At 36.7% G+C, this 25,772-nt stretch overlaps 1 long non-coding RNA gene and 1 other non-coding gene across 2 annotated transcripts in view; both read left to right on the top strand.

Annotated features, from left to right (window-relative positions):
* LOC138386459 (uncharacterized) overlaps positions 1-25,772 on the top strand; it is a 121,067-nt gene that overhangs the window by 13,238 nt on the left and 82,057 nt on the right. The gene's annotated exons all lie outside the window — the stretch shown is intronic.
* Positions 24,800-24,903, top strand: LOC138388854 (U6 spliceosomal RNA). Its single transcript, XR_011234332.1, has one exon. It is a non-coding gene; the product is annotated as a U6 spliceosomal RNA (small nuclear RNA).

Here is a 25,772-nt window from a genome sequence, read left to right as displayed (position 1 = left end):
CGTCTCATTTATCTTTTATCTTCCACTCTCCCTCTCTTCCTTCTCCATTCCTAACCCAGTCTGGCCTGGCAAAAGTAGGAACTCAGAAAGTGTTTGTTGGATGGACGGAAGGGAAAAAGAAGGAAAAGAGGAAGGAAGTTTATTTCTGAAGAAAAGACCATTTATCTTCTTTCTTCAAATTATTTTCTCTTTCTAAAGTTAGGGAGCAGCCTTTTTCCCCCCAGGTGTTTGGGTGTGTGCCCTTGAACACCTTACCTTGGCAAAGAGCCCACATTCCATCTCCAGCCAGCTGAGTCATTTTCAGTTTCTTTGTGGTTCATTCATGCTTTTCCCCTTTATTGACACATTAACATTTCATGGTGAGTGGGTCCTATTCAGCAGGCAGCCCCTGTCAGCCCCCACACCTCTAAGCTGTCCTCACTTCACTAGTTCCCAATTGCCTGCCTCTCTTGGAGCTCTCTGTCATCATTGGTATCTGGTGGCAGAAAAGCTGTTTGTTTGCTGTTGTTATACCTAACTTTTTTTTTTTTATTTCAGAGTATTACAGAGGTGCAAATGCTTTGGTTACATAAATTGCCTTTGCACCACCCCACAAGTGTGCCCATCCCCCAGACAGAGCAAAGCACCATAGCCCTTAGGTGTGGATTATACCTAACTTTTGTTAATTGACAACATGAAACAAACTGTTAGAGGTTCTCTTCTCCTGTGTGTTGTTTTTGAAAGTGCCCAGTTCGTTCTGAACAAATAAAGAGAAATATAGATAATGAAAGAACTGAACAGATCTAAAAGCTGCTTAATTTGGTATCCTGTCAAAATCTTTCATTTTTTAATTTTTCTCCAATATCTATACATCATTTACTTCCATGCCATCTGCAATAAGTTTCTTGTTTCATCTTGTTTTGTAGGTCATCCATTTGTACCTTTACCTCAAAAATAATAATCCATAAGCAAATTTAATAATTAAAAATGTAGCCTCTTTAAAGCCTGGCATGTGAGGGTTGCTATTTACTGGTTTCCAAAAGGACATCCCACACACAAAAATTATTTGTTACAAGGTTAGCATTTCAGGATTTATCTTTGTGCCTTAGGCCCTTAGTAGGTGCTCAATAAATCCCTGCCGGCAGACTGATTAGTTTTAGTAGCTCCCTATTATTTTCAAAAAGACAGCATTTTCCAGATTTTTCTGATCCACAATGAAACATACGTTTTCTTAAGGCTGTGGAAATAGAATAATTCATATTGTGAGGTTATTTATTACCAGCCAGACCCTCATCTTGCTCTACGGGGCTCTGATAATCACCTATTTCAGAAGCCATTAGCCTTCTGTGTGTTGTAAAGCACTCTTCACTATAACGTGTCTATGCCTTTGTATTCTAAGGGGAGGGATGGTGTGTACTGAAGTAACAGACCTCTGTTGACCAAGTAAGAAAGTCTTTGATGCACAAATAGCACATTAAACTGCTTTTATTTGATAGTGTTGAAATTAAACAGTGTGTGGAATCCCTGCCCAGGTATGGGAACATATAAAACCTTTGAGAACATGTACATTAATTCAGATGTTTAATATTGCTGAAACACGGACGTGTAAGAAAAATACACATTGAAAGAGTGTAATGCTTAAGGCTTAGGCACTTACAGGAGGACAGCAGGAGCTGGATTTAACTTATTGATTTTAGAACCACTGTTAAAAAAGGAGGCGAAATACTGCTTTTACTGTTTTCAGATAATAATGGCTGTTGTTGCAAATTATAAAATTTAATTAGCTATATAAATGCCAGAGGAACAAATAGTGTGCTATTGTCTTGATATCTTTTCAGAAATTAGTCTTTTAAAATAAATTTGCCATATTAATCATCTAAAAATATTTTTGATCACTGAATTAATAGTTTGCAGCCTGTTTTCAGGTACTCATTGCCATAGGTGATTGCTTCTTAATTACTACATGGGCTTTTTCTATTCACTCATATTAATTCATGTTTTCTGGCACAGTCCCAAAAGGCAGCTTGCCCTATATCTTCTAATTACTTCTATAATTGAATTTGCCCACTTTTTCTAACCTATTTTTTAAACTGACTGTGTTTGTTCATGGTTTATTGTGTCTTTTTTGTGTCAGTTCTCTGCAAGCAGAATGTACATTGATTCTTTCCTCGTTTCTCATTAATTTTCAAGAGCTTTGCTGCATGTCTGTTTTTTCAGTCTGTCAGACCTATTTCTATACACCCCCCCTGCCAAAAAAAGACTCTTATTATTAAAGGTTAGGTAAAATAGACTGAAGTTAATTAATTCATTAGTAACTCTGAGCCAATTACTGAAGCCTTCTCTTATTTATATACTTGTTAACAAGACAGAAATGAGAAAGGCCAATTACAGGCACATGTCCTTCAGAAGTTCAGCAAACCCAGAGTTTGTGCATGTATTGACACCCCTCCAAAAAATTCAGTTTATATATCAGATGTGTGAAATTGCTTTTAAAAAAATTGTTGGTTAGCACTCTATTGCATTCTATCCATTAATAAACTTTAAAGGTTTTTGTCCCCATCTAGATATTTTTAATATATTGAATATTACTAAATTCTCCTAAAATCTTCCTAAGAAGTATTGCTTAGCCTTAGAGCAATAACAAAAATAAAAGAAATTTTACGTATTTTCTGATTGTCATTATTCTCTTCTCATCTAAGCTATTAAGCTTTTAATTCTTGAAATGAGATAATTGATTACCAGATATCATATAACTCTTTAAGTACGATCTACTTGATTCTTTTGAATATAGCAAAGCTTTAAAACTTGTGGAAAGGATGCTTTTTCCATATTTTTCCTGGTGACTAATATAAAAATTTTAACTGTTTCGTCCACACAAACTGCCTGTGCAGTACATACTATTAATACATCTATTACTTCCCCATCCTTGCCTCGGAAACATTTTGTTAATTTCACAGGGGTTAGGAAGAAAGGTGATGGATAATTGATCAGTTTTCTGCACATCTACATTGTCTTCATATGTTTGTGTCGGCATGGGGCCAACAAATCAACAAAGAGTCAATTGATGCTAATGTTTCAATAAATTGTCTGGTTGTTTGAATTAAAACCAATGTGAGTTATATTTTTCTTTTTTTTTTAACTTTTTAAATATGATGTGGACATGGGTTGCCATCGTTAAGTGATGACAAAATAACATCACAGTTGCTGCTGCCTAACTTTAGTTTTTCCTTGGTACCAGGTATATTAAAATTCAATCAATTATTTTATACCATAATAATTATAGGCATGGCATAATAGACTAAGAAAAAAAATCTCAGCAGATGATTTAGTCCTGGTCCTTGATTCTTGGAAGACTAAAGAAAAAAAGCTTAAAAATGTGTAGTCTACCTAATCCAGGGAGTCTTTCTTAATTCCTCTTACATTGAAGTGAACACTTTCTTGCCTCTAAATTTCTATCTTTTCTTAAGTATTTTATAAAAATTTTCACTTTCTACTCTGCATTATAATTACTTGTGTCGTTTTCCCTGCTGAATTATTAGCTAACTGAGGCCAATAACTGTGTTTAATGCACTTTGTATCTTTAGAACAAATCCTGGCAAATAGTAAACCCTCGATAAATATATGTCAAAAGAATTAAGGATAAGGCATCCTAATCTCTCTTTAATTTGTTCAGTGTCTAACCTCCCTCATTGCCTTGGCTAACTAAAGAATCTCTTGCTTGAAATCAGTTAATGTATCTTAATTTTCTGTGGTAACTGCAATAAATTGGTAACAAATGTCCCATTATTAACTCATTATGTAGGCTTCTCTACTCCAAGATTAAACATATATACTAAATTTTTTTCTCAAGTGAGCTGCTTTTTGTTCTTTTAATTACTACATAACTTTTTTTTTTTTATTTTTTGTAGCTTTACCGATCTTCGGTCTGTTACTTTGGGCCAAGACCACACAGGCCCTTATTACTCTTCCCACTTGCATGTGTATTGCAGTCTCTGTATTTTCAGAAACACCTATATGAATCAGAAATTAGCTTTCCTGGACCTCTTTACTCCTCAGGGCTTTTACGAATTAGTTTTTCATGTCCCGGCTTCAATGAGGCTGGTTTTTCTTCAGCTAACTTTTGTATATTGTCCTGCCTTTCTTTCTTTTCGCTTTTTCTTTCTTCTTTCCTTCTTTCTTTTCTTTCTTTCTGTCTTTCTGTCTTTTTTCTTTCTTTCTCTTTGTTTTTTTATAGGTATTTAAGGTACTTTATAGTCATATCTCTAATGGCAGTGTTTCCTGTGGTTATAATGAGTTCTCTTTATACAAACAAGCTCTTTTCAGAGGTACCATCTCATTTGATTCTTACAGGCCAAATATCAATATTATGCAGATGAAGAAACTAAAATTCAGGGAGGTTAAGTGACTTGCCTAAAGCTACACAGATAGGTTACAATTTCAGTTTTTAAATTCTTATCTTGTTTGCCTCCCTATGAGAACAAAATCCAGAAGGGCGCCTTTTCATAGCTAAGTTTTACCTTTTGTGTGAGGAATCTACCTAATGTACTCCCCGGACAGCTGGATTTGTTGCCAGTTAAGTGATTTTTCCAGTAATTATATAGGTCATTATAAAGAAGAAAATGTAGCATAGTGTAGTGCTTCTCAAACTTTAATGTGAGTAGAGGATCCTGTGAAAATGCAGATTCTGATTCAGTAGTTCTGCACTTCTCATGAGCTCCCCAGTGACGTGGGGGCCAATGCTGCCAGTCAGGACACCTCACTTGGAGTAGTTAGGTCTAGTGCACAGAGGAGGGCTTCAGAGCTAGAGATACCTGATTCAAGTCCTGGCTCTTCTGTTTACTAACTATGACCTTGGGCAAGCTACTTAGCCCCTCTGAGCCTTAGTTTTTTCATACTTAAAACGAGCATGATAATACATCTCTTACTCACTGAAAGCCAAACTGGCAGGTAGGGAGTTGACTTTGGTGACTTGGCCTGCTTCCACTCCACACCACCACCTGACCAATCCTCCCACCGTCTCCCTCCACTCAGAACTTTCCACTGAGCCTCACTGCCTGGTGAAATGCTGACGAACTCCTCGCCTTGAGCCTGAAAGCTTCGCCATGATTGCCGCAAGTCCTCTTTCTAGCTTCATCTCTCCCTACTTCCTACTTAGATCTTACGTGTAACTAACATGTAACACAGGCTTCCCGTTTCCTCTTTCTCAGTCTCCTTTGTCCCACCCAACCCTTCCTCCTATCTTTAGAAATCCTACCCCGCCTTTAAGTCCCTTCTGCCATCCAGGATCCCGCTGGAAGCATTTTTCCTGCTATCCACCCTCTCCCACTCCCCAAACCCCCACACGTCTAGATAAGTCTCTCTGATATTTGAATCCTTTTAACAGTCTGTTTATATGGTATCCCAGGATGGTTTCTTTTACATTCTATCTTATGGTCTAGCTGTGTCTGTAATTGTCTCATCTTCTACTATGTCAAAGTTTGAGGAGGACGGGGATCCAGGTATTGTTCTGATGCACAGTGGTGGGAGCACAGCTCCGAGGCCCCGGACCTGAGCACCTTGCTCAGCTCTACCGCTTGCCGGTTTGGTTGCCTTGGATGAGTCTTCTCACCCCTCTGAACAGACTTTTCTCGTCTTTAAAGTGGGTGCCAATAATACCTAACTTGCAGTTACTGGGAAGAAACTTTGTGTAAAAAACACATCACACGGTATTCAGCACATAGGAAGAAGGGCTCATGTCAGTGAAATTAAATAGATTAGAACTGACTGTTTAATCCTGTCACAACTCAGACATTCATTCTACTTGTGTTAACAACTGGACCCAATCCCAGACTTCCAATTTGTGTGAGCATTTTAACATTTTCTTTTCTGATTATGTTTATGTCGGTGTTAAGTCTTATCAGAATATTCCATATTCAGCCCTCTTGAAATCAAAGCACATTTGATGCTCTAGCTCTGAGTATAAAGTGATAATGAAAAGTAACATAGTTGGCAAAAAAAAAAAAAAAAAAAAAAAAACGCATGTGGTTTATAGTTAAGCCTGGGTTTGAATCTAAATGGCCACTCTCAAATGGTTTCCTTAACCTCGCCAAACTATGGTAATCTCCGAAGTTAGATTTGGGATTTTATTACTTTTTTGGATTTTTTAAAATAATTAGATAAAAATATAAAATAGAAAAATATTTATAGAAATAAATGGCATTTTATTTCTATAGCCCCCAAACACTAATAATATTATCATGGCTGAGGGGGATAAGTCTAAACACTCCAAATAGCCCAAGTTTTATAAGTTGAATTTATATATACTTATCCTTGAGAATTTAAATGTTTTATTTATTTCAGTAATTGCTAAAGAGCAGTAAAGTTTTTTTAAAAAAATTCTTATCAACTAATTTTTAAAATAACTATATTTAATAAACTGTATCACTAGTCTTGGGGGAATAAAACTAAATTTTTTTAAAACTAGAAGTTAAATGTTGCCAATGTAACCAAAGTTTACTCAGTGCCTCAACACAGTATGAGAGACAAATCCAAGTTGCATCCAAACTTAGGGCCGTCAGAGCCAAAGTCACAGCTCTAGTCAGTACGTTGTTTTGTTAATGTGGGTAAAGAGGGTTTTTAAAAGAAAAATGGAAAATGGGGCAAACCTTGTTTTAATCAGGGAGTATATGGAAAGAAAATTAAATGCCTATGTTAAAACCTATTCTTTCAGACTACCAATAACATTTTTCCTTAGCCTCAAGGGACCATCATAAAACAATGGCTCATAGTGCTTTTAGAATAGGAACTAAAGTTGTATACTGTGCATGTGTAGTCCTACACAAGAGAAAGGCAATGTTTAAAGCTGCTGTTGCCTCCTGGAAAAAAAAAAACTGGAATTCTGAGTCGAGTATGTATGTATTTTCTATTTTCCTGTATTGTGGGTCTTTATTGCTAAAAATATTTTTATGAAATCACTCTGTGCTTCTTTAAGCTTCGTGTGGTCTTGTTTGCTTGTTCTCAAATCTCAAACCACGACATAGTTATGAAACATCTTGAGTTATTAAACATAGAAGAAATTGTGTCTTGTTTGTGAGCTGAACAGCAGGCCAAGCAATGTCCTCAGAAACAAAGATCTTGTTTCATATGAAAAAAAACTGTTCTTTTTGATTGTAAGCTAGAATGAGGGATGATTTCAGGACAAAGAGACAGAAACCAGCACTTGAAAGTTGTAATGTTGAAGCTCTCTACATAGCTGCAAATGCAGTAAAGATTGGTTTCTTTGTCTAGGCCTATTTGGCCAGTGTAAACCATCTTATTGGATAATCAAATCTTAAAGAATCATCATGGGATTTAAGTTACCAGTCTGCAGTATGCTGATGATCAATTTAACAACAATGAAGAGAGATTTAATTTCACTTTATGCATTATAAACACAGACTGAGACACTCTATAAAATGATTAATAGCATGGGCTTCAAGTCAGACCCACCTGGATATGAGCTCTGAGTCTACCACGTATTAACCATGTGATGTTGGGTAATTTAACTTTGTGAAGTCTATTTCTTCATCTGTAATATGGGGATTATTCCATATTTCATCAATGTTAAGATGCATTTTTTCACATTTTAACATCTCTGATATCATAATAAATCTTACAATGATGGTATGTCTTAGTTTCACTGGAAACATTTTTTGCTTTCTAGTACATAAATTAGTTGTGCAATTTATTAATACAACCTGTGGCATTTGAGATTCAATTAAGCAATCGACATGAGATTTTTTGAGTTATAAATAAAATAATGATATAAAACTTTATGCCCTGTAAAACCTAGCCCACAGAAGACTCTCAGTAAATAATCCCCATTAATACTGTACAGTACAATTTTTGTAAAATATGGCATTTTCCTATCTTGTTAGTCATAATTTATGTTTGCCAACACTAGAAGTTAATTTCTTTGTAAAATCCTGTGTCAGAACAGTCTGCCAACTTTAATTCATCAAATTTCCTCTAAGTTCTTTGGCAGCAAGATATTGACACTAAGGGTTTAAATATAAAATATGGTCAAAAATAAAGATTTTGTGAAAGTCCACACTGATTTGTCAGATTGAGTTGTCTGCAGACAAAAAAAAAAAAAAAGAGGAAATAGTGAGCATAGTAAGCACTCCAGAAATGTTGAGAGGCAACAGCCTGCAAAGAGTGGTTAAAGAGCATAGATTCTGGAGGCAAACTGATTGTGTTCAAATCTTGACTGTTCCCCTTACAAGCTATGTGACTTTGAACAAATTACGTAACATCTCTGTGGCCTCCACTTCCTCATAGAGTTACTGTGAGAATTACTAATTAAATGATCTAATGTACTTAAAGCCCTTATACATATAAGGTGCTATATAAGTTTGCTATTATTAAAGGAACTACACCCTTCATGTGTTTGAGTTCCGTAAAATGATCTGAGTTTTCTGATAGTGAAAGGTAATATTCCAATAAATTTGCTTTTTAAGCAGGTGAGTATTATAATTCTGGTCGTGAGAGGCATATATAAAATATAAAATCTACAAACAGTGACTTTGAGATATTTCTGATCATGAGATGTAGCTGATAAAACTGGTCTATCTAGCAGTAAACATGCAACTGAAATAAAAATATCAGATAAGTCTGAGGTTGCTTCCAACAATATCTGGAGTGTCTGTATTATCTTGTTATGGAGTAAAATTCAGCTAATATAGGTCAACCTGTACCCCAAGAAGAGGCCATCATGATTTGTATTTTTGGAAGGGCCACTTTCTAGCATATGTTCCCTTCTAAGACATATTGTTCTAGTTTTTTTTAAGGTTGTAAACATGACTATTGTGCTAGACTATGTCCAACAAGGACATGCCTCTAAGCATTGAAGTTGGATATGGCTTTTAACTTATTGATCACACCTTTTACATATAGATAATCAACTCCAAAATGAAATAAAGCTTACCTATAGTTAATCATTATTTTTGAGTGGTAATTATGTGGTAAATCACCTGATCAATTGCAATCAGTATTATTTTTTCATAACCAAAGCACATTTTAGCTTTTCTTTTCTCTCTTTATTCACATTTTGTTCACTCTCTAATGTCAATCATCAATGTCAGTATCAAGAGACTATAGCACAGTGTGTTGAAATGTTCAAACTACTTGGCTCCAAAGCCCAATTCTGTCACTTAACTAACATCCAAATACCTGATGAGATTTGTTCTTGCTTATGTCATAAGGGCTGGATGGTCCTCTTTAGCCTGTAGCTCTGCCATGTAATATATGTCTTTCAAGGTCACCCTGGTGGGAAAAGCAGGAACTGAAGGGACTCTTTTAGGAGCCAGTCCTGGAAATGGCTTATGAAACTTCTATCCAATTCCAGTGGCTAACACCCAATCACAAGACCGAACCAAATCACAAGGCAGGCTGGGAAATATCATCTTCCTAAGTGTCCAGGAAGAGGAAATAATGTGATGATGAGCATTTTCTCCTCCACAGCCACTTCCTAACTGTGTAACTTGGGGCAAGTTACTCATCTTCCCTGAGCCTGAGCTTTCTCATTTGCAAAGTGGAAATAATACCTACCTTGCAGAGCTGACATGAGGATTAAATGAGGAAAGGAATGTAAAACACTTAGCATGTGGTAAGTACTTCATAAAATTGTTATGTTTTATTACTAATAATCAATAGTCTCTCCCTAAAACACACACATACACAGGACCCAAGTCATTAGCACCTAAATTCTCTGGTCCCTACCAATGTGACTCTCTGCTGACTCTTTGTCTCCTGCCCAAGCCTGTCTGGATGTAGGACTTAGGGCAGGCAAGACTCTTGGCCCTGAGACATGACTGTAGCATCATACCACAAGAGCTTGGATAAGGGAAACCAAAGCTAGGAATTTTTTTTGTTTGAGACAGGGTCTCACTCTGTCACCTGGGCTAGAGTGCAGTGGTGTCAGCCTAGCTCACAGCAACCTCAAACTCCTGGGCTCGAGTGGTCCTCCTGCCTCAGCCTCCTGAGTAGCTGAGACTACAGGCATATGCCACCACATCCAGCTAATTTTTCTATTTTTTGTAGAGACAGGGTCTCGCTTTTGCTCAGGCTGGTCTCAAACTCCTTACCTCAGGTGATCCTCCTGCTCCAGCCTCCCAGAGTGCTAGGATTACAGGCATGAGCTACCATGCCCTGTCCAAAGCCAGGATTTTAAGGAGCTGCATTAGAGTGATAGAAGAGAGAGAAAAGAATCATCAGTCATGTGAATTTATGCTTAAAGAAGAACATGTCCCAAGATAGCAGGTGCAAGAAAGGAGAAAAATGAACACATATTGAGATTTCAAATGTAGCAGGCATCATGCTAGGGCTTTCACACAAGTGACCTCATTTAATTTTCACAAGGATTCTTAGGTAAGAATCATTAACTTCAGTTTCCAGTAGGGTTAAAGTAACTTGCCCAAGCTTCCATAGTTAACTAAAAAATTACGTAATTGAGACTGGGTCTTCAGAGTCCAAATGTAATGTTCTTTGTTCTATGGCAGCACTTCACATCTCTTAGTGTTGCTGAATTGTGCTAAGAACCACTAGATTTCAGGGGACAGGCAGGAAGTTTACCTTGCTCAGGGGGAAGGGAAGTAGATCCATTTACCTCCTCAAGCAATTCCCCTTCCCCTATCTCCCACATGGTCAAAAGCTAAATTCAGGGTCAGTCTAGGGTACAATGTATTTTAGTGAACCTCTTCCAAACGCACACAAATGTACCCTTATCTGTTTGCTAATGTTTGAATTCATTTCACTGAGAGAGGCTATGGGTATGTGGATAGATTTCCATTTCCATATATGTGAGACCATACATCACATTCATTTGGGGCACACACAGGATAGAATGATTTTACTGAGTAAATTAAGGATTTGGATGGAGAAGGCTGATCAAACCAAGGCCACAGCTCCCTGACTTGACAATCTGACAGCTGCCTTCGCCTGCGTACCAAAAAATGGTCCAGATGTAGTCTTGAGTCCTTTGTAGCCACCCAGGCTTAGAATATGGTGGGAACTGGTCCCACGGAACAGTCCCATGAAATGAACTCTGAGTACCATGCCACAAAGTGCCCTCAGGGCATCCAAATATATCCAAACAAACCAAGGGATTTGGAGCTTAGCATTTTGCAGGAACAGTATTAAAACAGAGCTACGTCTGCAGCAGCAAAACTGAAATGAATATAAGATTAGGTTTTTCCAATCTGTCAAAATAAATTTATTTGGAATTGTGAGCAGCATAAACTCTGTAAGTTTCAGTCTCTGCCTCTATTTCTAACACATGTGAGGATTCTACCTAATGGTTTGGGCAGGTACAAGCAATAGTTCATGACCCAACATGCCTCTCCTACTTTTAATATATTTGGGACTCCTTTGTCAATTCTGTGAAATGATTTTTTCCTTATCATTAACTTTCACAGGGACTACTTTGAAAAGGGTTTTTGTAATCCACATGGTACTGAAAGGCAATAAAGTAGAGTGGTTAATGGTTAGGAGTATGGGCTCTGGAGCTAGAATAAGTTTGTTTGAATCCAGGCTTCATCATATACGCACTAAGTTTGGGCAAGTTACTCCTATATGCCTCTGTCAAAGGAGGAGGTGAATACTGCTACCTCATAACCTGTTTCAAAGATTAAATAATTTAATATAATATAGGTAAAGCACTTAGAAAAGGGACTGACACATGCTAAGAGCTCCATTCTCTAGCAAAGACCTCAAGAATGAGGGAAAGGGCAAGAGGGAGAGAAGAGCCAAGCTACAGCCACTATTCCCACTCAGTGGGATAGGACAGAACTAGCATAAAGTGGCTAAAATTGGTCTCACTAGTCCATGTCTCAGCAGTTTCGAAACACAGACCAGTGCTTCTCAAACTTTTCTTAAAAGTTTTTTATTTTTAATTATTATGGGTACATAATAGTTGTATATTCTCAAACTTTGATGTGCTTATGAATCATCAAGAAATCTTGTTTAAAATGGGGATTCTTGTCCATCAGGTCCAGCTTGAGATTCTGCATTTCTGGCAGGCTCTCAGGTGAGGCTGATGTGGCTGGTCTGCAGACCATACTTGGAGGAGCAAGGGTTTAGAGAACACCTGTTCCTAAATGCCACATGGGCTCTTTATCAAGGTTGAGAAAACACTCCAGGAATCTTTCCCAGCCCTTTTGACATTTTGATCATGGGTCATGGGTCAAGAAAATGTGTGAAAATAAGTATTCCTTTGGAGAAAAAAATCTTGAATTACAGGAAGTATTTTAATTCTTAAGCATTTGGCAATTTTCCCCCTTAGAATCCATAATTGGCCTTTCCTTTTTGCCTATTAATCACAAAATAAAGGATTGAGATGTTTTCTGAGGTAGGCAAAATCTCTCCATCTGCTTTCCAAATAGGGAGAGAATCATCAAAACTAAGCATCCTCTTGCCAAATGATGGCCTTCCTCAAGCAACCAGCCCTTTAATTCTAACTTCATGCACATTTTTAAGGGAAATGTAAAGCAGATGTTTGTGTTCCACTGACACATAAATCATTGAAATTTCTCATAAAAAATTTTTTTGATCATTACGGAACTTCAAACTACTAGACAGTATTTTGCTAAGACCAAAGTTGGGCCTTAGCAAACAGCTGAGTTGAACAGCATTCAGATTTGAAAAATCTAAATTTAGTCAAATGACCATTTTGACCTTGCAATTTAACAGATTCAGGCTAAATTAATTTTTAATTCTTTAGTCAATTTTTTCACTATGTTCTGTAAATACGTCATAGACATTCAGGATATGCAGAGACTTACATGTGTTTGTGTTTTAAAACATATCCATAAGCAAAATCAATAACAATAATAATAATCATTTCTACTCTTTTCTTTTTTTTTTTCTTTTTTTTTTTTTTTGAGACAGAGTCTCACTCTGTTGCCCAGGCTAGAGTGCCGTGGCGTCAGCCTAGCTCACAGCAACCTCAAACTCCTGGGCTCAAGTGATCCTTCTGCCTCAGCCTCCCGAGTAGCTGGGACTACAGGCATGTGCCACCATGCCCGGCTAATTTTTTCTATATATTTTTAATTGTCCAGCTAATTTCTTTCTATTTTTTCAGTAGAGATGGCGTTCTCGCTCTTGCTCAGGCTGTTCTCGAATTCCTGAGCTCAAAGGATCCTTCCACCTCGGCCTTCCAGAGTGCTAGGGTTACAGGCGTGAGCCACTGCACCCAGCCATTTCTATTCTTTTCTGAAGACAGCAAAGAGACCTCAGAAAGAGTGATCTGTATCTCACCATTAAGTTACTTATGACTAATTCTTACTTATAATTCAACTAAGGTCATAAACCAGAGCCTTTCAGTAGAAGTTGGCAAACTTCTTCTGTAAATGGCCAGATAGTAAATATTATAGACTCTGTGGGTTATACAATATATATTGTATATGACCTAGTGTGCCAGGGCAGCTGTGACAAAGTACCACAAACTGGGTGTCTTAAACAACAAAAATTTACTGTCTCACAGTTCTGGAGCCTAGAAATCTGAGCTCAAGGTGTTGGTAGGGTTGGTTCCTTCTAAGGGCTGCAAGAATCTGTTCCATGCCCCTCCTGTAGCTTCTGGTGGTTTGCTGGCAATCTTTGGCGTTCCTTGGCTGCATCACTGCAATCTCTGCTTCTTCTGCACATGACATTCTTCCTGTGTGTATGTCTGTGTCCAAATTTCCCCTGTTGAGAAGGATACCAGTAATGTTGAAGTAGGAGCCCACCCTACTCCAGTATGACCTCATCCTAACTTAACTAATTATATCTGCAATGGGCCTATTTCCAAATAAGGTCACGTTCTAAGGTACTGGGCATTAGGACTTCAACATATGAATTTGGGGGGAAGGAGAAGACACAATATAACCCATAACAAAGGTATCTGCCCCAACTACTCAACTCCACCCTTGAAGTGCAAAAGCAGTCATAGAAAATACATACACAAATGGACATGGCTGTATTACAATAAGGCTTTACTTACAAAAATAGGTGCAAGCCCGCAGGCAGTAGTTTGTGCACCCCTGCCTTACAGTATCTGATCCTTTGTGAATATGAAAGAAGGAGGAGATTTGGCACTTGGCATAGAAGAGGATAAAAAACATTGCAAGTTTTTGAAATATTTCATATTTTGCATTTCAGTCATGTTTTATGTTTAGCTTTAATGCCTTATCTTTGCATTCAGATATAATCTGAGTTAGTTTACACAGTTCCAATTAAGCAAGCTGATGTAAATTTTTTAATGGTGACTCTAGTAATTATCAAACCCTGCATCTTTGGGCTGTTACTGAATGACACAGGAATAAACTTTTCCACTTAACATGACGCTGCAAACTTTTATTTTTAGTATGAATGTGTCCAAAACATTAACAATTGTTTATGATTTTGTAATTTCTTTAGAAATGTGTCTATATTTATCCTCATGAATACATGTATATATTCCTTTCCATATAATTAATATTTCTAGAGCACCTACAGGCACTACATTAGGTTGCATACAATGAGTCCTGGACAAAATATAAGCATTGTTTCCAGACACTTACACTGTCCAAAAGATACACATACAAAGGAAATAGATAACATATAACATACATTCAAGCATCATCAAAGACTTATATAGACACCCGCCATATAGGAGAAATTTTTTTGTTCTGCTTGAGTCCATATACATAAATATGTGAATCTTGCATCTTCACTTATGGAAAATTAAATTGAACCAAATTAGAGAGTTCTGTATAGGGGTGTATATGTAAGAGCACTATAAAAAGCTTTCACAGAAAGCTTGAAGGTTGACTATGCAATAAAGAAAAGGTATCAATCAGGTACATACTGTATATTTTGCAATAGTGACAGAGGTTATGCTCCCATTTATATTAAAACATAGATCGAGCTTATTAACGTCATTTTATATTAAAATGATAAACCTCTGGAACCTAGAACTCTTCCTCCACATGGTTATAAAGGTAGCTGCTTTAAATTTTAAGGGAAAAGGTGTTCAAGTAGTGAGTGGTCTTATTGAGGATGAAATGAACCCACTCATGGGTATCAGTATTGAATGTTGGGGGCTCATTCAACTTCAACAGAGGTGTCTCATGAAATCACTTGTTTGGAGTGCCCAAAGATTGGCCTTGTATTTAGAACCTAAATGAAAATACCCACTGGATTATACCAATTATAAAATAAGTCAAATTTGGAGTCAAAACAGAAGACCATATGCCTTTAATCAGGTTTGTTATGTTAAAGTTTTCAATGCAGACAGATTTCAGAGCAAGTATCAGCTATGCTGATATATATGAAATGCTGTATGACCTGAAATGTCAGATGTTTGTGGCTTTCATATTTTAACTATTTTTATGCCCAAAGAATACTGGTAAAATCATAAGTAAAATGTAATTGTTCTCTTTGTAATTATAGGAACACTACTGCATTTCCTGACTAATACACCCATGACCTTTAATAATACAAGCCAACATCTGCCTTTTTGTATCATAACCACATATACTTGATTTTGTATGGCCTGAAGTAAGATTTGAGTGCAGGTAATAAAAATAGAATTCATTCCACAAATAAAACAATAAAGCATCCCTAAATTGTTTTTAATTTGGACACTCTTTTAACCTCTTAGATTTTGGGGTCTATAGAAGCCACTCTGCTATCCTAAGAATCTTCTACACATTTATTTGGAGATAGGGCAATTTCTCTCATTTCTTTCTACATTTACTTAAATAAAGGGAAGGGCCTTCCATATTCTCATAGAACTGAAAAAGAAAATGGAACTAAATGGCTTTTTTCTTTTCAACATTTTATAAACTTTAACTAGAAAATGAAGTACTACAGTATGCCAATGAAGAATAATGATAATATTAATAATGATAGTGATGATGATAATGATGAATTAGACAATATAATTCTCTTCTTATTCTAAGTGTGGAAACTGAAACAAAATGATGAAGTGCCTTTCCCAAGATCAGTGACTCCACAATCAGAAATTGGGTTTTTCCTCCCTTCACACCTCTTCTTCAAAGGAGAACAAATATCACTAATGTACATCCTCACCAGGAGAAAACCATACCGGCCCATTCAATGGCCAATTAGAATAAATTGTATATTAGGACACATATGATACGCAAAAATCAAAAGCTCTCTAAAGAAAAGGAACAAAAAACCTGAATAAATAAGCTTAACGGTCCATTGTTTGTAGAGAAAATGATGAAATTATCATCAAAATATTCTATGAATTGAGAATGAAGATAAATTTTTCCGTAGAAAGGTTTTACCAAAAAGACCTACCTAGAAAAGTAGACTCTTCTCGTACAGGTATAGGTTTTCATATCAGAGGTATCAGTCACTTTCTGATAAGAGAGAAAAATATGCTTTGCGTGGATCTTAGTAAACTAGTCCATTATGATTCTTCAAACTAACCCGTATTTAAGTGAATGTTTGTGTCTATCCTAAGGATTTAGACATTAAAACTATGTCTACACAGTTCTAATTATCCCAGAATTGGCCTGGCAAAATCTGAATCATTCAGGTGAAAACATTCTTTTTCTTTTAGAGCAATTAAAGACACAGGTTAACAGTAAACACTATAACACATCTTTTGGCCTGCAAAAAACAAACCTAGTCTAAATATCAATCTGCAGATGCCAAACCTGTTTTAAACAATGTTTAAACAATGTGTCAATCTGCTTTCCCCATCAAAACTCTGGGTGAGGTATTGTTTCCACATTCAGGGACATTAGCCCAGCAATGCAGAAAAAAAAATCTTCATTTGGACAGCACATCTTTCAGACATTCCCTTCTTTTATTGATTTGTTTTCTCCTGTCCCTTTTCTCCTTCTTTTGTTTCCTTATCATAGCTTCAGGTTATTACGTGCAAAGTATTGATGGGAATGGATGGTTTTGGTCGATGGAGAGCTAATGCATCCCTAATCCCACTATTGTTATAGAGTTATGCTTTCCTCTGGTCTCTGATGGGGGAAAAGGTGCAAAGCTGTTGATCCTAGTTTTATTTGTCACAAACCCATCCATCAATCAAGCACAAGCATGTCTGAATGCTGAATGGCATGGGGGTCTCAGCTGAAAAAATTCGATAACACTGTATTGTCAGGTCTCTCACTCTTTTTTTGATAAGAAATACATTTGACTGAAATAGATAAGCATGCAACTACTAAAGACTTGAAGAGAGAGAGTGACATATTGGCACCAAAGGTTATATATCTTTGGTATTAATGATACTTATGAGTAAATAAAATAGGAGGGGGCAGCTACAGCTAGAGGCATACAACATCCCTAAGGCTTGGTTATGTTTAGGTATCGTCACTCTACTATTATTTGGATTTTCAAACATTAATCTGACCATATTTCACAGTCGACTACCCTGGTTAAAATGCAAACCAATCTGCAGTTGGTGAAGGTGATGTGGTGCAGGAAATCAAATATCACTTGTTTACACTGATCTGAATAATACAGACTGATCCCTTTTTATTACATACAGTAGGTAAATCCCATGGAATATTTTCATGTATGTATGAACTAGTAAGTTCATACTGTCTTATCTTGTCACTGAAAGCATTTAGGGGGAAAAGCGTTAATGATTTTAAACTGGAAATATATATGCATGTCATTTTCATAGTGACTTAACTTATAATTACAGTCTCAAAAATGGTTTCTGTGTGTCCCTTTTATTCTAGTTACTAAATTAGGTACTTTAATACAATATGAAAGCCTGTCTTTTCAGTTACATAAAATTTTCTATTAATAGTTATTCAAGATAATTGCTTTTGGAAATAGTTAAAACATTAAAAACAACACTAGTATAATATAATTTTAGGGGCAAAATTAATCAACAAATCAGAACATTTTCAAAACCATTTTATTTTCTTGTCATAACATTTTAGAGAAGACAAGTATTTTTTAAATGACCTAAAAAAAACCTATCAAGAAAGACAACAAAAAGACAGTCCTGAATTAGAGGGCATGAAGATGAACATTTTGTAGCCATAAGTATCCCATGCTATGAAAGTGAGCCATTTTTTCTCTGTTCAGTGACTAGGGGCTAGAAAACTGCAAAAAATCAATGTGGGAGTGCTTAGATTTGTTGGGTAAATTACATGTGCTTGGCTGCTCCATTGTATCTGCCCTATATTCTATACAAGATACTTTAGATGGAACTGTCACATAATGCATATACTTCACATTGATTTTTGTAGATTTAACAGAACTTGAATTGAACTCCACAAAAAAACAAGAGAAACTGTACCTCCTTAACATCTCTAATACTTGAATTATTCTTGAAATTAACTAAATAGTAGCTCCCAATTTTGAAATCATGGTAGGAGGCAAAAAAAAAAAAAAAAATCAAATTTGGTTCCTAAGTATCCTTACTTTCTGTTTTTTGCTTCCCTTATTTACATTTCATCTTAACTTCCTCACCTCTTTAAAAAACATGTTAATTCTTAAAGACATCCCAGGAGGGACTCTGAACCCTCAAATGAGAGCCAACTTAACCTTTGAGGGTCGCTAGCCTTCCCAACACTGACCTTTCTGTTGACTATTATTTTGGGTTTCTAACTTGCTTTAGTTTTGCCTCACTTTGCAATGATTTTTAGCCTGCTGTGAATTCTGATTCTGTTTAAATAAAGTATCTGATGCCACCATACAGGTTTGAGCAACAGTTCAAGGGGCACATGGTTAGCTCAAGGACAGCCTCTCCCAGCCTGACAGTACCTACGAGGCTGCAAACAATCCTAGTGGGGAGAGAAGCGATTCAGCCTGTACTCAGAAACATACTATGAAGTTGTTTTAATCAACTCTGGATATCCAGGTCGTGGGCTCTGGGCAGAACTATACCACAGTCTCTACATATCCTTAGAATAAGGATTTATTGAGTCTGGAGTGGCAATTCCAGAGTGGGTCCCTAGAGAGAATATGAACATTGTAGTTTTACCCAGGATGATGAGAAAATATAGCAAAATCAAGAATACAAGGCACCACCTTGAGATTTGGGAATGTTAAGGACTCCTCTCATCCAGAAATGCCCTGGGGAGAAGGATGAAATGTGGGATGAAAGAGATTCATGTTCTGGAGGCATTTTGAAACTATTTTTGAAATAGTTCAGAAACTATAGAATAGAAAATGAAAGCATTCATAGTGTCATCACCCACAAGCCACATTTATTGCTCTTCTACAATATAAGATGTGTGATACAATGTAACACTGAAGGAGAGAGAGATTAATTAATTGATTTCATGGAATATTTTTAATGTGGCGAATTCCACATTAATAATTCCATTCCAAACCTCCTCTTATTAAAGAAAAGTCATTAAGACACAGTCTATTGTTTAGAAGTGACTTAGAACGAAAATTTTTTCCACATACATGAACTTTTCCATAAATGACTGTGAAATATGGTCAGATCCAAGATGTTAAATAATATATGTTCCTATAGGACAGAGAATTTTGAGATCTACTTCCCCAGTGACAGAAGGATCTAGAAACTGCTTTCTCCCAACAACTGTGAGATAAAGTTCTAACCACTCTACTAGCACTTCTTAGCACAACAACCGTGAGTGTGTGTGTGTGTGTGTGTGTGTGTGGTCTATGAAACCATTTGACTTTGGGAACATTTATTATAGTAAATAAATATTTTCAATCAAAACTTTTTTTAAAATGAGAAGAGAATAAGCTTAAGAAAGTAAAAAGACATGAGTAAAGACAGCTCTAGAACTCTACCAAAGAACACAAAAGATTTGTAAAAATGGAGACTTCTATTTTTCTGATTGAGAAGACTCAATATGATAAACAGAGTAATTCTTTCCAAGTAAATGTACAGATGTAACATAAACAAAATAAAAATCCTAGTATCATTTTCAACCTTTATAGACTAATTCTCAAATTTATTTGGAAGAATAAACGTGTGATCATAGTCCCAAAAAATGTTAAAAAAAGAAAAATGAGAAAGGCCTTTTTCTACCAGGTGGCAAAGTATATCATAAAGCTCCAGTAATCAAACAGTTTGTATTCTAGGAATTTGTATCCTCTGAGTCCCTAGTTCTAATGATGTTTACTCTTAAATTGTAGTGTCTTATAGCATAAAGCACTCTCCAACCATGAAGGGGAAGAAAATGGCCAAAGTAACAGCAGCAATAACAAGAGACCTTTTTTTCTACCAGTATTCCTCAAATTTTCCCTGTGGCAGAGGATCAAAGGGTAAATGACGGCTACCACAGGAGCACATAAAGAATTGAGAAAACTTGATAGCCTATCTATTGTCCCATCTTACAGAACTGGTAGATTTCCTTTCAAAAGGGTACTTAGAGAAATTTTTTACACTATCCCCTATTCTTGTCTCCATTGCATTAATCAATGTTATAGTGGCTGTGTCTTTAAATAAAGAGTTTAAAATATTCCTCCAAATAGTTAAAACTCTAACAGCTTTGTAACTCTTTTAAAACCCTAACATCTTTGAGGAAAGGAGGGAAGACAACTGTACACAAAAAACTCATTCAAGCATTTTTGGAGCTGACTATAGAAAAGGAATTGTCTTATATATCTATGTATGAAGAAGTAGAAATTATTGTATGGCTTTTAGGACTGGCACTGGTTCATGAATTTTCTAAATTCTACAAAAACAGTGAGGTGTTAGTAAAACAGACAAACCAGTAGATAGAATAGAGTCTGGAAACAGACTTTAGGAGTTTGGTATTGGTAAAAGTGAGATTGTAAATAAGCAGGGTTGCTCTAATATACTATTGGCATGAACATAACATTTGTAAGCCAATTTAGAAACCAATTTTGCAATGTCTATAAAATAAATAAAAGACATACATAGCCCATTGACCCAACAATTCCACTTCTCCATATGCCCCCAAGAAACACTAACATATGTTCATAATAAGATAGGTACAAGTATACAACAGTGGTTGGAATAGTAAAAAATCGGAAACTCTAAATGACCATCAACAACGGACTATCTAAATAAACTATGCAAGAACCATACTATGACTCTAATGCATAAGTAGGAAAAGAGGAGATAGAGCTCTCTGTAGTGGCACAAAAAAGATCTCCAAAACATATCATTGACTGGAAAAAAAAAAAACAACTTCAGAATATTACTACACAAGGTATTATATGCTGGGGTAGATATACCTCATACATACATGTATAAAACCACACCAGTACCATGAAAAAATATCATACAAATTTTCATTAATCTTTGCCTCAAACCATACATAAAAATATATTTATATGAATTAACAACTTAAATGTGACGTTTTTTAAAACAATGAAATCACTAAAAAGAAATATACAAGAATATTTATTTAACCTTAGCATGACACAAAAGCCAGAAGCCATAAAGGAAATTTCTGGAAGCTTTAATTTTACGACAAAATAACAACAAACTTCTGTACAGCAAATAACACCATAACAAAAATTAAGGGAAAAATTGTTAGAGGAAATTTAAGTGGCCATAGCATCCCTTACAGAGAAATCTATCAATATGTACATACAAAAGGCACATACCCTGTACCCTAGCAATTCTACTTTATAAGAGTTTATGCTAAAAAAATTGTACATATTGCCAATTTTGTGTGTAAAAAGATGTTGAGTGTAGTATTTTGTGTTTATGATTACATATAAAAGAAAGAGGTCTGACTGTTCACCAATAAGGAAATGGCTAAATAGATTATGATGCTTTCATATGCAGGAATATTATATAGCCATCAAGATGGATAATATTAGTACAGTTGACCCTTTGCAAGCAAGGATCCTACACCCATGGGTTCTGTGTCTTGGGCAGTTCAACCAACCACAGATCAAAAATATTGGGAAAAAATAAATAATACAATACAACAATAAAAATACAAATAATTCAGTATAACAACTATTTACATAGAATTTATATTGTACTAGGTATTGTAAGTCATCTAGAGTATTTGAAGTATACAGGAGTATGTGCACAGTTTATATGCAAATACTACACCATTTTATACAGGGGACTTAGCATCCAACAGGGTTGGGGGGGGTGGTTGGAGATCCTGCAACCAATCTCCCTAAGATACCAAGGGACAACTGTATTGAGTTACGCTAGCAAAACTTGCACTCTCACTCAGTCCTCTCAATAGTGCTTTGAGGTTGGTATGATTGGAATTCTCATTTTAAAGATGATAGGGCTGAGACTTAGAGAAGTTAAGTGTCCCTGAAACATTCAACTATTTCACTCCAAAACTGGAACTCTGGGAAGATTTGTATGTACTGACATAGAAAGATGTTAGTGAAACACTGATATGAAAAAAAAAAGAAAGAAAGAATAGTGTGTATGGTGTGATCACTTTCATGCAAATGAATGTAAAAGTACAATGAGGAGAGAGAAAATGGTAATGTGGTCGTCTCCAGACAGGTGAAGGAGTTATAGATGTTTTCTACCTTCTTTTTACTGAACTATATTTTCTAATTTTTTTCAGCAAAGAACATATATTGCACTTTTAAAAATAATTAAATAAATAATTCTAGGATAAAACTAATAACATTGAAATGGCTGGTTGTGGTGGCTCATGCCTGAAATTCCAGCATTTTGCGAGGCCAAGGCAGGGGAGTCATTTGAGGCCAGGAGTTCGAGACCAGCCTGGACAACATAGCAAGACCCTATCTCTTAAAACTTTTTAAATAGCTGGGTGCGGTGGCACACACCTGTAGTCCTAGCAACTCAGCAGGCTGAGTAAAAGGATCACTTAAACCCAGAAGTTTGAGGCTGCAGTGAGCTATATGATCACACCACTACACTCCAGCCTTGGGGACAGAGTGAGATCCTGTCTCTAAAATAACAATAATAATAATAATGTTGAGATGTAGAGCAATAAATGTTATTACTGTAGCAAAGGTAGATATTTAAAATTCAGTGTGTTCAGACTTCTCACAGTTTTGCCTAGAGAACACATTTCTATTGGTAGGAGTTAGAATATTAAAAGGCAGCTGACCTTTTTGAATGATAAAAAATTAGTATAACAATTGAGATATAAAACTTATTTTTTCCAATGTTCTAATTGCCCAGAAGTTCAAGTACTGTTTTAAAGTACTTAGAATAACAATTTATGAGCAGGCTAATATAAATTGTGGGTTGTTTGACAAAAAAGGATGAAAAAAGCAAGTTACCTTTAACCTCTTGTTTCCAATTTTCAAAAGTCATCCTCTGAGATCAGACACACTCTTTTCCCAGGCAATGTGCTGATCTGGGGGATGCCTAGCCCAGAGGGCTGAGCCTGCCAGATCGATACAATGGTATTTGCACTTGTCACTTCCAAGGGTGTTGTTCCTGAGGCAAAATCATGATCAAGCATCAACACCCAACTAAACTGTGATCCTATCAAACACCCCTGCCTTTTCTCTTGTCTCTCTTATTCTTTTCTTTCTTTCCCTTTTTTGGTGAAATTGGGTTAAAATGGGTATCAGGAAAACTTGAAAGCACTGGAGCAAGACAATGTAGTCCTATACTTTCAATTGGCAGAGGTGTTAAATGGTACCCAAAGTACCATTTGGAAAACCCAAGTGGAAAACCCAGAGCTATAAAGTCTTGCCAGAAATTGTAATCTATTTGGGAAGTCAAAACGCTTGTACACACACAAAAATAGAGTGCACATGAACCCATGGGGTGGGGATTTCAATGTAACAGTGGCTAGGATAAGGTATGTTCCAGAAAAGACTGAAGCAGCCTCCAAAGCCCTCATGGAGGGGAGGAAAGACTTCCTGAGGAGAGACAGTGAGAGCAAGGGTCTGCTGGGGGAGGGGGAGATGGAGTTTGTGTTCAAAATCAACAAAGACTAGTGACATTCATTCATGAAAATTTAACCAAGTCCTGTACCAGGCGCTTTTGGTGAATGCAGGAAAAATAGGTAGAAATGACCCATCTTCAAGGGCCTTCAGTTTAGTTCTCTGGTAGAAAAAGAGAATATACTGGAATAGAAGCTTTGTTGAAAGGGTGTTTCAGGCCAGGCATGGTGGCTCATGCCTGTAATCCTAGCACTTTGGCAAGACCAAGGCGAGAGAATCACTTGAGGCCAGGAGTTCAAGATGAGCCTGACCAAGAGTGAGATCTTGTCTCTACAGAAGGTAGAAAAATTATCCAGGTGTGGTGGTGCATGCCTGTAGTCCCAGCTACTGGGGAGACTGAGGCAGAAGGATGGCACAAGCCCAGGAGTTTGAGGTTGCAGTGAGCTATGATGATGCCACTGCACTTTAACCCAGGAAACAGAACAAGGCCAAAACCAACAACAAAGAAATGGTGGTTCAGAGCAGGGGAATCGGGCACGAGGGTGTGTGTGTGTGTGTGTGTGTGCATGCGTTCGTGCACACAGATGCACACACACCCCCTACACATGCACATTTAATGCCTACTGACTGCTGTGTACCTTAGAAATATACAGATTGCCCTTAGGTGAAAAACTTCCTACAGAATGCATAATTGCAATGTGTGTGCATTTTAGCTAGAGTTGCCTTTCAAAGACTTTATTGCTAAGAAACAAAATGAGATCCCTCCTTGATATGAACAAAGAAGCTTGAAAAAAGATGCCTCAGGTTCATGTGTCATGTAGTTGAAAGATGTTTGTTACAGCAAAGGGCAGTTGTGAAGGGCATGGCAGTCATCCTGGACCTTGACTTAAAGAGTTTGCTTTCTACATGGAAAATTCTTATCTATTTATATTAAATTTATTTTAATTACTATTTATTATATTAAATTTATATCATACAGAAAAATATAAGTGAAAAAAATCATTCTTAGTTGACCACAGCTAACATTTAAATGTCATTCCTTGTGCTTGCTTCTGCAGCACAGGTACTAAAATTGAAAAGGTACAGAGATTAGCATGGCCCTTGCACAAGCATGATACACGAATTCATGAAGCGTTCCAAAAAATTAAATCAATAAAAAAATTTAAAAATGTAATTCCTTCCAATTCTGCATGTTTTAACCAGTTATCTCACTAAAGCTGAACTTAGTAGATACCTTCAGGTTTCCCTTCTGACCGTAACCCACAGAGGACTCTATTAACTGACCCAGGTTTCTGGCCTGCTAACCTAAAGTCCTGTGTTTATGTTCTGGGTAACACAGGTTTCAGGTTTTGAGCTGAAGGGAACCGCAGTTATTAAGTTCATTCCCCTAGAACAGTGGTTCTCAAAGTATGGACCTCAGGTCAGAACTTTGACTTCACCTGTGAGCTGGTTAGAAATGCAAAATCGTGGGTCCCACCCCAACTTGCTGCATAGGAATCTCTGGGAGCGGCAGCAGGTCCCAGAAAGTGTTCTGACAGGCTCTCTAGGTAATTCTTGTGCACATTCAAGTTTGAGAACAAATCCCGGAGAACACGTAGTGAGCTAGTAGTAGTCACAAATCCACAGCAAGCCCCAGCAATAACATGTTCAGTGGGTCTCTATCACTCGTGCAGTGACCTGTGCAGAGTTGATGCTTAATAACTGCTTGGTGACTGAAAGAACTGTCCCCGAAGTTCCCCCAAATTTCTGACCCTTTTGCCGTATTCTTTTGAATAGATACCACCTAAATTTGTCCTAGAAGCAAATGTTTCTTTTGTTTTTCCCCAAAATTCTCTTTGGTCCCTACTAAAAAACTAAGTACCACAGAATTTGCTTTTTAACTTTCCTGGTTCTAGGCCATTGCTACTCAAAGTGTGGGCAGCAGACCTGTTGCAGGGCATCACCTGGCAGCTCCTTAGAAATACAGAATCTCAGACCTACTGAATCCGAACCTGCATTTTACCATAGACCCCAGG

The sequence above is a fragment of the Eulemur rufifrons genome, chromosome 7 (assembly GCF_041146395.1).
Source record: "Eulemur rufifrons isolate Redbay chromosome 7, OSU_ERuf_1, whole genome shotgun sequence".
In the NCBI taxonomy this organism is placed as follows: Eukaryota; Metazoa; Chordata; class Mammalia; order Primates; family Lemuridae; genus Eulemur; species Eulemur rufifrons.
The sequence above is the reverse complement of the archived record's forward strand: the minus strand, read 5'-3'. Positions and strand labels throughout refer to the sequence as shown.